This window comes from Cibotium barometz, chromosome 41 (assembly GCF_041138505.1).
Source record: "Cibotium barometz isolate CiBa-2024 chromosome 41, ASM4113850v1, whole genome shotgun sequence".
Taxonomy (NCBI): Eukaryota; Viridiplantae; Streptophyta; class Polypodiopsida; order Cyatheales; family Cibotiaceae; genus Cibotium; species Cibotium barometz.
In genome coordinates, this window is record NC_141086.1 from 26,472,793 (window position 1) to 26,486,220 (window position 13,428).

Here is a 13,428-nt window from a genome sequence, read left to right on the forward strand (position 1 = left end):
ATGATAGGATTGAAAAAACCCATGTCTTGTACGTTTGGTCCTCTTTGAGAAACTTGTGTAGGAAACTTTAGATGGAGCACTATATATCGTCTGAATGACTTCCGTTGATGGTGACTAAACTTTGCAAGTTTGTGGAGAAAAGTACCCCATACACACGTGCAAGTGTGTGGAGAAAAGTACCCCATACACACTTGAAAATTTCCATCACCTTTCGACATTGTTCAAGCAAGACGAGATTAAAAAAAACCACTATTTTGTGCATTTGGGCCCTCTTTGTGTGACAACCCGTGTAGAAAATGTGAGGTGGAGCACCACGTCTCACCCGAATGTCCAATGCTAGTCAAACTATGCAATCGTGTGGAGTTGGGGAGCCCAAACATAGTGCCAAAGTTCAATCACCATCACACATCGTTTAGGCATGACAAGATCGAGAAAACCCATATTTTATGCATTTGGGCCCTCTCAGAGAGAAACCCGCTCATCTGACATTGTCCAAGCAAGATATAGAGCTGTAGGACACGTTTTACGTAGGTTTCTCCAAGAGGACCCAAACAAACAAAACATGGGTTTTCTCTATCTCCTCTTGCTTGAACAACAAACCATGCTAACCTAACTTTGGAATTGTGTGGAAGGATACCCCTCTCCACACATATACAAAGTTTCATCACACCATCGGCCATCATTCAGGTAACACATGGTGCTCCATCTCATGTTTTCTGCATGGGTTTCTCCAAGAGGGACCAAACGTATAAAATATGGAGTTTTTTGATCCCATCATGCCTAAATGATGTCTAATGGTGACACAACTTTGCAAGTATGGGTGGGTGCCCCTATCCACACACTTGTAAAGTGTGGTCACCACATTGGATGTAGTTCATGGAGATATGGCACTCCATCTTATGTTTTCTACCAAGATAAAAAATAAGACACTAGTAAAATAGTATAAGTATAGATGAGTTGGAGAATTTTTTATATATGAACCTAAACATTTTAAAACTTTGGGAAATCTTTGAAATTTTCTATCATATATGGTAGTATGTAGTGTACTTTTTGCAAATTTATCTCAAGAATCCACCAAAAACTAGAATATTTTGGGTGATTTTTCCTTTAAAAAAGTTTTTAGTGAAATAGCCAAAGAACATCAAAGACTCAGGGGGGTTACTATAAGTAAACCCTCTATATCACATGCGTTTAAGCCCTATTTTAAAAATCCCTTATCTGTGAATTTTTCATGAATAAAACATACTCTTTTTCTATTCAACCTGTGAATACCCCCTTTAAATGGTACCCTTTATTAGGGGCCACCCTCGCCTTGTTTCTCCGCGAGCTGGACACGGGAGAGGGATCTACGATGGGAGCTCCTCACACAGCAGCCTCACCATCTGGTTCACCTAGAGGGCACGGTATTTCACCTAGAGGGGAGACTGGAGCCACCAGCAGAGACTGTTCAGGGGATTTGGCAGGAGTTGATCCACACCTTGCGAGGATAGTATGACCGCATCCGCCGGGGCGACTCGGATGAGGCGATCTTGCGGCGCCATGCTTTTCACACCACTTGGCACAGTGGCCCCTTCTTTACCCTACACGTAGGGTCCCCTCGACCGTTGGCACTACAGGCCACCTATTTGGCTTTTCCCCCCTCCTATTGTATGATATAGCCCCTCAATTCTTTGTACTGGTACTTGACTTTTCAGCACCTAGGGAGAGTCTCCCTGGCGGCCTTGTTTTGCTCTCTCCTCTGTTTCTTATGAGTAGGAGAGGATCTTTTGTAGCCCTACGGGCATTTTTATATAACTAATGAAAGGATCTTTTCTCGGAAAAAAAAACTCTAATGTATCGTAATGTCTATTAACTTTCAATTCTTACATGCCATTTTGGTAGGTCTCACAACTACATGTTCATTTTGGTAGGTCTCACAACTACATGTTCATTTTTGGGTTATCCCTTTTATCTAAAGATGCACATGCACTAAATAAAGTGGTGTATAATGAACATCATAGATTTATTCCTCCAAACCATCCTAATTATACTCTATTAGAGGTTTCTTTGATTGTGATGAGAGGTGAAGAGTCGAAAGCCATGTAGCATTCTCCTCCTACAATGCCATTGGAGGGAAGGTGAAGAGATGGAGACTAGGATGAGAGATAGAGGGTGACTCCCATCACAGAACCCGCAGGCATGAAAAGATTTCTTCCTCCAAACCATCCTAATTATGCTGCATCAAAGGTTTCTCCAATTGTGATGAGAGGTGCAGAGAGTGAGAAGCCATGCGGCATTCTCCTCCTACAATACCATTGGAGGGAAGGTGGAGAGATGGAGACTGCGACGAGAGATGAGGGTGACCCCCATCACAGAACCCGCGGGCATGACAAGGTACTTAATCTTCTATCATCTACCATATTCGAAAGACTGAAACATAAATCACCTTTTGGATCCAATGCATCTTTATAATAATGTGGCATCAATGATTTGGGACCATCTAATTGGGAGAAAACACACCCATGCAATAAGGGATGACCTACGGATGCATGGAAAATACATGGCCAAGGATAGTCAATGACAAGGTGGTTTTACCAAAGGTGCCATGGAGGTTGACAAGGAAAGAGGAAAAGAATGTCAAGAATAAAATTTTATCTTTTTTGTACACCAACCGGTGTAATGCACTCATTAAAAGGGTGCATTTACAATAACAAAGAAGAAGGGTGAGCATCAATTGCATGGTCTCAAATCACATGATTGGCACAAGATGATACAGGTACGTACATAACTATATCTATTTTTTGGGCACTTTGTCGTTTATGTTGTGTGGACTCTACATTGATCTTTTATTGTTTTCAAAAAATGATTTCACTAGTTCATACTTCCAATATCAATTGATGGGTGCAGAGAAGAGAAAGCTCGAAATGCCATCTATAAATTAGGTGCATTGGCAAGGTGAGTTTCAATCAAAAGTATAGATTTGTTCTTTTGGTATAACATATAGCTTTAAAATTATCTATTCTTATTTAATTTATCATTTCTTCCTTTGTTAAATAGGTATATAGTGTCGAAGGAGATTCATCCAGATTCCATTAAGAACACTTGATTTGAGTCAATTGAGGCGATGTGTATGATTGAAGAAATCTTTCCAAGAAGCATACTCACAACTTAACTGCACCTTTTAGTACATTTGGTGGATGAGGTGGCTATATGTGGCGTTGTTCATAGCCGGTGGATGTTCTTTCTTGAACGCTTCATGAAAGCCTTGAAGGGATTTGTGAGGTAAAGGGCAATGACAAAAGGAAGCATGGAAGAGGGATGGTTGGTGCAAGGATCCCTCATATAAATCTCAAAATATTTAAAACAAATTGATCCATCTATTCCTAGATTCATACATAAAACAATGAGGATGAACAACGAACGGTGTCACATGTGCCACATGGAAAAGGAAGAATTCGAAAGATGGATGAGTCCATGCACAAAAAAGTTCATTACATTTTGTCTTCACACTTCCGCTGATGGAAAAGTGCATTGAGAAATATGAAGATGCAAGAAAGATAAGGATAGAGAAGAGAAGAGCATTTAAGAGATCAAAACAAAGGCACATAGCATACCCACCCACAACTTAAAGGATTTCAATATTGAATGGCTTAGAGATGGCCTAGAGCAAGCTGATAGGATGGAGAGGAGATTACAAGAGAAGAATGGAAGTATGCAAGGGGAACTACCATGTAAGTAAAGATGTTTTAATATTTAACCAACATATATTGTATTTTGCTAAGATATATAATGTTGAATACTAAATTTCTTACATATAAGCTATATTAAAGATTTTTTATCGGGTTGCAGTATAAAGTGCATAATGCAATGTGGTCAGAAGGTCGACATTTTCACACTCAACATGTGGACTCCAAGAGAATCACATATGATTGTGGTGTAATGGCAAGTTTTGACCAAGATAGTCAAGCTAGTAGAAGAGATAATAATATTATAGTAGAGAAACTTGAATATTGTGAAAAAATTCAAGGCATATTGAAGATTGGATTTAGAGCTTTCAAAGTGTTCATCTTTGAGGTTAAGTGGTTCAAAGTTGTATATAGAGGTACGCAAGACTCAAGAGACCAATATGTTCTAGCACAACATTGTAAATAGGTTTACACTTGATTTTCAATTTTGATGAATCTATAGATAAAAGGAAGGCATTGTATATATTTTGTGGTTCTTCTTTTATGTGTTTCATCCAGACTAAAGAGATTTTATAATACAAGTCTCTCCTCAATCTAAACGTATATTTCAAGATCAAGATGTTAAAGAAAAAATGCATGGTGGACAATCAATGAAAGATGCAACTAACCAATCAATATGACAACCATGATGGTAATACCTCTACATCTTCTTCAAGTAGTGGAATAAGACTTTGTATTGATATAGGAGCCATCAAAATGATGGATTTGGAGATAGACCAATTGGCATACATGGATTTATTGCAAGATGGATTTGATGATGGTACTAATTAAATATATAGAGAATATATATCTTTATAACATATGTATACATTTATCGGTTTGTAACGATTTGGTGATTTTTTTGTTTTATTTCAAAAATATTTGGATGTTTGTCAAGCTTTTTGGATTTTAATTTATTTTAAGTTTTATTTCCACTCCATTCCACCATTCTGTTTTTTCCCCAGCGTCTCGCTGAGCAGCATTTATATCGGTACTTATAGCAGCATTTTTATAACACCACTTAAGCAGTGCTTATAATAACAACATTTATTAACACCACTTAAGCAGTGCTTATAATAACAACATTTATTAACAACGCGTTGAGCGACACTATTAGCAACATTTAGTGTTGCTCAACGATGCTAAATAACGGCGCTTATAGCAAAGAAGCATAAAACGTTGTTAGGTATTTTTTTGGTAATATTTTCTTGGCATGTGTACACACTCATGCATGGCATTTACAAATAAAGGGTGTCCATCTCCAAGGGCTAAAGGGGGTATAAGGCCACATGTGAACGGATCTAACAAAAATATGCAATGTGTACAGTTATTTGTTGGTTTACCTTGATAAATGGGAAATGAAAGGGGTGTGAGATGAGAATCAGTTTCACAAAGTAGGTTTTAGCACTATCATATGTGGACAAGTTTGTTGACAAATAATGTGAGCATGCAGAGCACTATTTTTTAAAGCTGGACAGGGACCCGTTAGAGGAGGTCAGCTACAGTACCGGTCCTTGGCATTTAATGGGAAACAAAGGTATTTGTGGTCCACAAGATGTTATTAAAATGGTGGAAAGTCTTCCTTGAATGCAAGAGTCACCATGGGATTTAATACAAGGCTTGCTAAAAATAGAAGGTGGCCTTGGATTGCTTCAAAAGATTCTTCAACTAGCCTCAATTGTCAAAGAAGCACCGAGTGGAGGTGGGGGTGAGCTCTCTGGCAACCTGACATGCCTTGGAGTATTATGAATAGTATAATGTTTTCTTCTTCTTTTTTTGGTTGAATGGGCAGCGCAGCCCATGTGTATAAGAGAAGGTGTGTAGCTGTAGTTTTCAGAGTGTGTGTGGGAGAGCTCGTTGCTCTAATGCTCTCAGAGAGCTGCGCAGCCCATGTATAAGAGAAGGGGGGAAGCTGTAGTTTTCAGAGTGTGTGTGGGAGAGCTCGTTGCTCTAATGCTCTCAGAGAGCTGCGCAGCCCATGTATAAGAGAAGGGGGGAAGCTGTAGTTTTCAGAGTGTGTGTGGGAGAGCTCGTTGCTCTAATGCTCTCAGAGAGCTGCGCAGCCCATGTATAAGAGAAGGGGGGAAGCTTTAGTTTTCAGAGTGTGTGTGGGAGAGCTCGTTGCTCTAATGCTCTCAGAGAGCTGCGCAGCCCATGTATAAGAGAAGAGAAAACGTAGCCTTGTGTAGGAAGGCGCAGTTTTCTAGCACTCTCAGACAGCCCACGGCGCCCAGTTTGGGTGAGAGGAAGTGTTCATTTATTTGTGGGGAAAAGCTCTCAAGGAGAAGCGCAGACATGCATATAAGAGAGGCTACGCAGTACTCTGTATGTTTGTGTGTAGGAGGGGAGGAGAAGCTGCAACAAAACCTATATAAATGAGGAGAAGGTGCCACGCATAAAGAACGCGGCTCTCTGTCATGATGACAGCCCATGCATGTAAGTGACGGCTGGCCAGTTTTTTTTGTTCTCTTTTTTTGTGAAACAACTCATATATATATGAGGATCACCAATCTGTGGCTTGGAAAACCCATGTATATGATAACCAGCTCTCTGATTTTGTGGAAAGCTCATGTGTATGAGAAATTTTGCCCTCTGGTTTTGCTTGAGAAAATATGTATGTATGGTGGTACGCTTCTTCAACAGACAGAGTGAAGACCATAAAGTGATTGTGCCTCCTAGTCACACACTGCTTGCCAGGTTGGGAGAATTGAAGTTCCTTACTGATGTTGTCTTTTCTTGGGAAACTGAAGTTTTGCAGAAAGCTCATACTTGATGGAATGTAACCTTGTTTATGTCAAGTGGTTCTCTCACCATTTCTCTGTGGTGATCATTTTGCTTATGGCTGTGAGCCTATTTCATAATAAGGGTGCACCCCTATATGCATATGAATCAATTGAGTAAAGGGTGGCAGATGTTGATGTGCCCATCTCCCCTTGCATGTCTTGATCAAATGTATGTAGGCTTCCTCCAGTTACTTAGAAAATTGAATGAGGGAAGAGACAAGGTTTCATGCTTAAGGTGTTAAATGTTGTGTCAGCTCACTGAGTAGTTGACTGGTGCCCCTTTTTCTTGATGTTGGTGTGTACTCCGAACTGTGGAAAGGCATTGCTATAGAGGTGTTCCGTGTCTCTCCGCCTCCCTTCACAGTTTTTGGTGCCCCCACTGAGGATCGAACTCTGGACCTTCGGTTTACAAGACTAAAAACATGTGCATGTGATTAATCTCAGTAAATGACTGCTGTGCCAGGACAGTTGTGTGACAGATGCCTTCTAAATCTGTGCTATATTAGCTTGATTTGACAGCCAACTGAAGTATGGTTTACAGACTGAAATTCTTGGGATTGGTGCCGTTTCACAGTTGATGTGTGGCCAAAAATTCTGGAAGAATTGGGAAATTAGCCAGTTGTGGGAGTTGGATGGCCACTCTCAATGGATAATCACAATGGACCTCAATTTACTCCTTTCCATTTTACCCAAAGAATTCAGATAAATGTTCATGTGGACAGAAAAATTTTCTTTCAACAGCGTATGGCATATATGTTTGGGCCAGAAAGACTAAGGGAAATATTGGATTCTCCTTTGCCTGTGGTAATTCCGATGATTAACTATGCAAATTCGTTTGATGTGCATGTGTTCATCCTCTTCTAAACCTGAAGTGTTTTGAAGTTTTTTCTGAGAATTGAGTTAGTAGAGGGTTTAGTTTTTGCATCTGTGTCAAAAGGGTTTTTTTATTATAGATTGGGTAGCAATGGCTTTCCCTTATCCAGAGTTTCATGGAAAAAGTGATGAAAATGTGGAAGAGTTCTTAGAAAACATGGAAGTTGCATGCATAAGCAACCATATCCAGATACCCGCTCAAATGTTATGCCTTTTGCAAATCTGTTTGAAGGGTGATGCACGGAGCTGGTGTAGGGGTTATGAGGAGGAGTTGCAGAGGGCTGATCCACCTATGCCATTGACATGGGATAATATCCGACAGGCTTTAACAACACAGTTTGTGAAGGTGAAAGATCCAGACAAAGTTTGGCATGAAATACAGGGATTGAGACAAAGAAAAGCGGAGCCCATTGATGATTACATCAAGAAGTTTTCCATATTATGGGAGAGCTTGTGTCAAGCCTTGCAGCCACAAGTGCCCCCACCAGATATGATGAAGAAGGACCGGTTCTTGGTTGGCCTCAAGGAAAACCTGCGTTGGAGGGTAGAATTGAAGAAGCCAAGAACATACGAGGATGCATTGGAGGTGGCAAGGAACAAAGAGTGGAAGTTAAATAGATTAACTCAACTGGGAGTGAGCTCACTACCTATGGTGTCAGAAATGAAGCAAATGGATTCCATGCAAAGTCGGGTTCCAGAGGAGGTTCATCTGGCAGATGCGGTTTCAGTAGCTACTCAAGTTGTGCCAGCAATGGTCACTACTGCAGCACAAGATGATGAACTGAGGTAGGACTTGAGGCAAGTGGTTGATTTGATGAAGAATCTCAACCTAAATATGTTAGGTAATGTGGGAAATAATCGAGGTCGTGTGAGACTTGCAAATCAACCAGGAGGTGAAGGACAACCAAAGAATGGTTTTGGTGGACAGAACAACGGCCGGGATTGGAGGCAGTTACCCACATGCTATAACTGTGGAGAGCTTGGCCACATCAGCCCACAATGTGATAAACCACCAAGAATGGGTGGAGATATGTATCCATTGCCTGCACAGTTGCCGAACCGGTCAAATGATTATGGCATTGAGATTAAGGGTGAGGCAGGACCTAGTGGACAGACCAAGGAGGACAAGGGAAAGACAAAAGTGTTAAGTGTGGTCACCTTGGAGAAGGCAGCAATGTTGGAAGATACATTAGTAATGCCTATTGGGAAGAGAACCACAGAGGATAAAGAAGGAAGAAATGAAGCAGGTCCCAGTAGGAAGAAAGGGAAGAGTCATGAGGGTGAAGATGTGAAAGCTAAAAGGAAAAGGAGAGCTCGCCAAAAATTTCACGTCTCAGATTTTCCACTAGGGGAAGGGCAGGATAGCTACGACTTGAAATAGGACCTGATCAGTAGGAAGGCAGACGTGACCTTTGGACAACTAGTGGAAATGATACCGAAGCTGAAGCGCCAATGGAAGAAACTAGTCAGCCCGCTGGGGAAGGAACCCAACAGAGGGTCAGTGAGAGTGTTGGCCATTGATGAGTCTTCAGACATTTGTCCCATAGTGGATGTTTGGCACAAGAGGAAGAATCTTGGGTAGGGATACGTGGATGGTGGTGCACAAATTTGTGTAATCACTCAAACATGTGTAGAAAAGATGGGCCTGACAGTAGAAGGAGTTTCAGGATTCTGCATACGACTGGCAAACCATCAAAAGAACAAGTGTCTAGGGGTAGTGAAGAGCTTGGAAATCGAAGCCTATGCAGTCAAAACGGTAGTAGATTTTCATGTAATGCCAGCAGGATTAGGGGCTTATCCTATCATCCTTGGAAGACCATGGCTACGCGCAGTGCGGGCTGTTCAAGATTGGAGACACGGTACAATCAGCTTATATGGGGAGACAGGGGGCAAAAGATTATTTGACATGAGTAGCAGGAAGCCACTAGATGAAGATTATGAAGAAGGGGAGAATTCAAGTGGTGAAGAGTCTTCCACTGTGTCAGATGGGGACAGTGGCACCACCACTAGTAGTGAGGGAGAGGTAAATGTGGCATTTCTGATGGTGGACAGGGTCTTTGAACGGACCAGCATAGTCGCATCCATGAAGGGGATTGAAGATGAGTCTAAGGGCCCATATGAGGTGATTGAAGAGCTAATGCAACCCCAGGTGAAGCCGCACGAGAAACACGAATTGATGGCCAGGATGATTAGCACAGATCTCTCAGTCGTGGAGAAGGAGAAGTATTTAAAGATGTTGTCAACATATCCAGATTTATTCATCACATCTTATGAAGAAGTTTGGGGCTTCAAAGGGGAAGATTTGCACATAGAGCTAAAGGAAGGAGCCAAGCCAGTACGTCAAAGATTAAGGAGAATGGGTCCAGAACAGATGAAGGCTTTGCGAGAAGAGGTGGACAAACTACTAAAGGCTAATTTTATATGCCCTGTGGAGACAACAGAGTGGGTGAGCCCAGTCGTGGTCACTCCAAAAAAGGACGGAAAATGGAGGGTTTGTGTGGATTTCAAACCTTTGAATGCAGCCACAAGGAAGGATCCATACCCACTACCTTTCATTGATCAAATCCTGGATTCAGTGGCGGGTCATGAAAGATACAGTGTGTGTGATGGGTTTTCAGGCTATTTCCAGTTGAAGATTGCTCCAGAGGATCAGAAGAAAACTACTTTCATTACGCCATGGGGCTGCTTTTGCTATACAGTACTACCATTTGGGCTAACAAATGGTCCAGCTCACTATCAAAAGAGAGCAAATTGGGCGCTTCTGCCATTCATTGGAAAATGTGTACAGGATTTCATTGATGATTTTTGTGTCTATAGCACACGAATGGATCACTGTGAAAAGCTGGAAATGGTGCTGGAACGATATAATGATTGTGGTGGCCAACTCAATCCCAAGAAGTGTTTCTTTGCAAAACCAAGGGTAAAATTGTTGGGTCATATGGTGTCTGAAAATGGCGTTGAGGCTGATCCAGACAAGGTCAAGGCAATCATGCTTCTTCCTTCCCCAGAGTCTACAAAACAGTTGGCAACATTCATTCAGAAGGTAAAGTACATGGCAAGATTCATTTCATTGTCCTCACAGCTTTTATATCCATTACAACAGGTGGCAAAGCACGATCCTTTGCAATGGGATGACAAGTGTGAAGAGGAGTTTCGGAGAGTCCAAGAAGTCTTAGGGGAGATGACAGCGGTGCAAGCTCCAAATTGGGAACAGGTTTTTTATGTGAATCCTTCAGTAGGAGAGGATGCTATTGGTGCTATGTTGCTGCAAAAAGGGAAGGGGAGCCAATATATGCACCCCGTCTATTGTGCTAGTAGGGTAAAGTCAGTAGCAGAGAGGGGACTGTCAGAAATAGAGTTGGCAATGGTAAGTGTGGTGTTTGCTTGCCGACGGTTTCGCCAATATCTTTTGACAAAGCCATTTGTATTCCTAACTAGCTACACATTCTTGCCTCAGCTCATCAATGGTGTAAACATGTCTAAGGCAGTGAAAAAGTGGGTGCTTGAATTACAGGAGTTCGAGTTCTCTTTCTTGGTGGAAGAAAGCAACAGAGCTACTTTGGCAGACTTGTTAACTAATAAGGAAAACCCTCTGCTTGTCAAAGAGGAAAGTGTTAGAAAGGTAGAAAATGTGGCAGAAGTAAGCAATGCTCATGTTTGGTTCTTTGATGGTTCATACAAGAAGAGCCATGATGCAGCTTCTGGTGGTATAGCTCTTTATGACCAGCAAGGTAAGCTGATTTATAAAAAGGGATTCAAAGTTGATGCTCATACTAACAATGAAGCAGAGTATTCTACATTGGAAGCAGGGCTAAACATTTGCATTAAGCATGGTGTAAAGAGACTATGCATAAGAGGTGATTCTCTACTGGTGGTAAAGCAAATACTAGGAGTATGGAAGAGCAAAAACCCTGCATTGAGGAACAAGTGTTTCAAGATCAAGAGCTTGTTGAAGGAGTTTGAAGCATGGGGCATTCGGCATGTGGAGCGTTCTCTTAATACAGAAGCACATGAAGCAGCACAGGGAATGATTGGCGAGCTATATGTGTTAAAAGCAGATCTGCCACTTTATCGGGGTCGTGAAAGTCTGACACTGGAAGAAGAGTTTTTGTTGACAGGAGTCATTCCCAAGGACATTGAGAAGGCAAAGAAATATGGGTTTGTATGCAGAGCTTGCAAATACAAGCTCATTGGTGACACCTTATACATGCAAGGGGCTGACTTGGTGTTAAGGCGTGTACCATGGAAGGAAGAGCTGTACAGAGTGCTTGAGGAGAATCATGAAGGAGCATGCGGTGGCCACTTTGCATTTAAAATCACATTGCACAAAATCTTACAGGAGGGTTACTTATGGCCAAGTATACAAAAAGATGTGCATCACTGGTGTAGCTCATGCAAAAGGTGCCAGGCATTTGGGAAACGAGTTTTAAAACCAGAGTTGCGCAAGACAATTTTGGCCTTTGACATTTTTGAGAAGTGGGGAATTGATGCAGTAGGACCCTTACCCATTACCAGCAAGGGGAAGAGTTATATTTTGACAGCTGTGGATTATCTTTCCAGGTGGGCAGAAGCTAGAGCAGTGAAGCAAATTACTGCAAGAGATGTTGCAAAGTTTGTTTATGAAGACATCTGCTGTAAATTTGGGGTGCCCTTGGAGATTCTTTCTGATCAAGGGCCTGGTTTTAGAGCTGACTTGCTAGAATACTTGTGTGCCAAAATGCGGATTAAGCATAATTTTACTACTCCTTATTACCCGCAGTGCAACGGTTTGAATGAAAGATTCAATGGTGAACTTGTACACATTCTTGCAAAGGTGACAGAACATCAGGGCAAGAATTGGGATCTGGAGCTGTTCAGTGCTTTATGGGCTTATCGTACATCAGTGAAGACCAGCACAGGTTTTACACCTTTTCACTTAGTGTATGGTAAAGAAGCTTTGTTACTTGTGGAAGTTGAGTTGCCTACAGTTAAAATGTTAGAAAAGCTGCTAGTGCCTTCTAGCAACACATTTAAAGAGAGACTCTTACAGTTGCAAGAGGTTCAGCTGGACAGGATGAGTGCCTTGGAACATTATGAGAAGATGCAAAATAGGGCATTGACAAAGATAAATGAGAAGATTAAGAAGAAGGGTATTGAGGAAGGTGATCTGGTGCTACGCTATAATAGTAAGCTGGATAAAACCTTTCAAAAGAAGTTCCAAGTGAAATGGGAGGGGCCCTTCAGAGTGATGAATTGCTTTGCTAATGGCACATATCAATTGGCTGACCTTGATGGGACCCCACATGTATCAAGGGTGAATGGTTTGCGTCTCAAGCTATATCATGCACGACTGATGATGGTAGACAAGGATGAAAGAATTGAAGTAGTGAAAAACAGTGTCTTTGAGAACATGGCAACATCAGATGCATTGAATCTCACGACACTGTTTTCTGCTGACCATGAACAATCTAGCAGGCTAGGGGATGGGCAAACTATGTTAGGTATTTTTTTGGTAATATTTTCTTGGCATGTGTACACACTCATGCATGGCATTTACAAATAAAGGGTGTCCATCTCCAAGGGCTAAAGGGGGTATAAGGCCACATGTGAACGGATCTAACAAAAATATGCAATGTGTATAGTTATTTGTTGGTTTACCTTGATAAATGGGAAATGAAAGGGGTGTGAGATGAGAATCAGTTTCACAAGGTAGGTTTTAGCACTATCATATGTGGACAAGTTTGTTGACAAATAATGTGAGCATGGAGAGCACTATTTTTTAAAGCTGGACAGGGACCCGTTAGAGGAGGTCAGCTACAGTACCGGTCCTTGGCATTTCATGGGAAACAAAGGTATTTGTGGTCCACAAGATGTTATTAAAATGGTGCAAAGTCTTCCTTGAATGCAAGAGTCACCATGGGATTTAATACAAGGCTTGCTAAAAATAGAAGGTGGCCTTGGATTGCTTCAAAAGATTCTTCAACTAGCCTCAATTGTCAAAGAAGCGCCGAGTGGAGGTGGGGGTGAGCTCTCTGGCAACCTGACATGCCTTGGAGTATTATGAATAGTATAATGTTTTCTTTTTTTTT